Below are 3,574 nucleotides of genomic sequence, written 5' to 3'. Positions count from 1 at the left end.
TCTCTCTCTCTCTCTCTCTCTCTCTCTCTCTCTCTCTGAAACCAGGTCTCATTCATAAGAGGTTTTATCAAGTCTCTGTAATTATTGTGAAACTTTCGCAATCCGTTTCACATCGGAAATAAATAAGATACAGTTATTTGCAACAACAATATATATATATATATATATATATATATATATATATATATATATATATATATATATATATATATATATGCTATATGTCAATAAATAACATGTGACAATATATTCGGCTAAGGCCACAGGAAAAATTAAAGAAATGAGTACTAAGCGCTATCGTGTTGTTTTATTGTACCTCGAAAATGTGTTGAAACAACACGAAAGCCTTGGTACTCCTTCTTTTATTTTTCCCGTGGCTTTAGCTGAATATATATATATATACACACCAATCTTTTTTCATCATCTAACAATTATTTTTAGTATGAGCATATTAAATGGCTTAGCAGCTCATTTTCTGCCAAATGCCATTTAAAAAGATCTAAATGTATTCTGGTAAATGTGTCTGGAGGTCTGAATTGCAATAATTTGTTTTTTTTTGTGATTTTTGACTAGCTAAGTATTTTCTCGGAAACTATGCAATAACGAAGTTATTTGGTAAATATTTTGCACGCTTTACTTTCATGCTAGTATTCGGGAATCAGTTATATATTTTTGTATTATATATGATTTACATATTTATGTATACATTTATATTATTATATATATATATATATATATATATATATATATATATATATATATATATTATTTACCAATTACACAATTGTTATGTGCATATAATATAAAAGGACCTCGTTCAAACTGGATGGTATATATATTTATTCAGAAAAAGTAACTTTTTCTGAATAAATACTCCATTTGATATATCCATATAATAGGTCCTTTATATATATATATATATATATATATATATATATATATATATATATATATATATATATATATATATATATATATATATATATATATATATATATATATATATATATATATATATATATATATATATATATAAATATATATTACACTCTTCTACCACACGCCTCTGTTCCTTTTGGGGCGATATTTGTATATAAGTTAAAAGACAAATCTCGTTCGCATTTGCCATTTTCCAGGCAGACGCCTCGTCTGGAAAGACAGGACTGACCCATTGCTTTCTTGGTCTGGAATATCAGATCTCTGTCGACTTGATTTAGGTCTGGAGGATATTTCCAGAAAAGAAGAGAATGGAAGGGAGAGATTGGGGCTGGAACATTCCAGAGAAATACTTCAGCCGAATTAGGGTAGAATAGGAAGTTTTTCAATATTAAAACGAAGCATACGGATGAGGTGGTATCACGGTAAAGTTTTTTTTTGGTAAGCATACGGATGAAGCATACGGATGAGGTGGTATCACGGTAAAGTTTTTTTTTTTGGTAAGCTTATGTTTACCAAAAAAAAAAAAAATAGAAAGTCTTTCAATATTAAAACGAAGCATACAAATGCGATGGTATCACGGTAAAGTATTTTTTCAAGCTTTTGTTTACCAAAAAAAAAAAAACTTTACCGTGATGCTTTCGCATTTGTATGCCTCTTTTTAATAATGTTTAGCCTTTTAAAGTAGGTTTAAAAGGAAGGAAACAGATTTAAAGACATACCAGAAGTTTTCAATATTAAATAATGCCATTCAAAACACGAAGGTATGAGGGAAAAAAAAATTTTTTTGAGAAGCTTATGTTTTGCCCCTGAAAACAGGTTTATAAAAGGAAGGAAGCAGATTCAAGGATAGATACCAGCGTTACCCAATCGCAGCCTGACCCAAAAAAGAAACGGGAATTCCAGCGACCGACGAAAATCTTTTGGTCGCTCAGAATTTGTTATCCTCTCTCTGTCTGTCTGGCGCATCAGATATTCAGTGTGAAAATGTCGCTGCAGTTCGGGGCCTTCGGAGTTTACTGGATATCATATCGCGAACATATGTATTTAGACTGTTGCTTTACAGTTTAGATAGAGCTGTATATAAGCTTTTGCGTGCTTATTCATATATGTGTTTATGTTACAGGAAGATAGCGAAACCAGGTATTTCACCAACTGCCTGAAATTTCAGGCAGGTAGCGAAACGCACTCAGGGGCATTTGGTCCCCCCAGGGGCTAGTACTAAACACGGCGAAATACATTTGTCCCCCCAGGGGCTAGTACTAAACGTGGCGAAACAATGTAGGTAAGTCACTGTTTCGCCGTGACTAGTACTAGCCCCCGAAGAGAACGATCAAATGTCCCCAAGTGCATTTCGCTATCTGCCTGAAACTCCAGGCAGTTCGCGAAATGCCTGGTTTCGCTATCTACCTGTAACATAATATATACAGTACAGTTTGATGGTGAAGCGAGGGGCTGCAAACCTTCTGGCGTTGGATAATGTACTTGGTAATTACTCGACAGAAGTGAGTCACAGCAGAGTTGGAGAACGGCATAAGACTAGGAATCCTTTACGTTAAATGATTCCGTAGAATCGGAATGGTGCTTCCTTGAGCCTTCGCCACAAAAACGGTCGCTTCCTGATGAAGCTGATTTACTGCTAAGTTCCGTCGCTGTTTAGATCAACAGGTAAATAGTGGATTTTTCGTGAAACTGGCCCAAAGACGTTTCTCCTTCGTGGATTCATTCCTTTTTCCTCCTACAGTGGCAAGGTGTTTATATATATATATATATATATATATATATATATATATATATATATATATATATATATATATATATATATATATATATATATATATATATACATAAATGTGCGTGTGTGTGTGGCTCTGTTTGCGATTTTGTAAATGTAAATATAAGTGTTTGTGTACGCATCCATAACTGTACAAATTAAATTCGATAGCTAATATATAACTAATTTACATGTTTACGCATTTGTTGTAAATGCCCAGAGGTACGTATACCAAACCCAGCAGCACTAGAAGTGTCGTAATGGGGGTATTTTTGCCTAAAAAAAAAAAAAAACTCGCAGTGATCGCGCAAATTCGCTGGCGAATCGCCTTTGAAAAATTAGTTCGCGTAATGAGAGAGAGAGAGAAAAAAAAAAACTCCGGTAGGACCGATTTGAAAAAAAAATTGAGCTTTTTTTTTCATACGCCAATGACGCTCTGGTCTCAGAACTAATGTTACTCTTTATTGTTTTGGTTGTTTGCTTAATTAGAAAAAAAAAAACGCTTCGGTGGCAATTTTTTAATTACATCGAATGTAATATTTACGGCAAAGGCCAAGGAAGGAACGAAGGAACATAGAATTTAGGCTAAGGGCCAAGCGCTGGGACCTATCAGGTCATTCAGCGCTGAAAGGGAAATTGAGAAGAAAAAGGTTTTAAAGGCGTAACAGGAGGAAAACTTTGCAGTTGCACTGTGAAACAATTGTAGGAGAGGGTGGAAAGTAAGATGGAAGAAAGAAAATATGAACGGAGGTACAGTAAAAGGAATGAAAGAGGTTGCAGCTATGGGCCGAAGGGACGCTGCAGAGAATCGTAAGTAATGCCTACAGTGCACCACGTGAGGTGCACTATGGCACTGCCTCCCTA

This window comes from Macrobrachium rosenbergii, chromosome 51 (genome assembly GCF_040412425.1).
Source record: "Macrobrachium rosenbergii isolate ZJJX-2024 chromosome 51, ASM4041242v1, whole genome shotgun sequence".
In the NCBI taxonomy this organism is placed as follows: Eukaryota; Metazoa; Arthropoda; class Malacostraca; order Decapoda; family Palaemonidae; genus Macrobrachium; species Macrobrachium rosenbergii.
Note: the sequence above shows the minus strand (reverse complement) of the source record.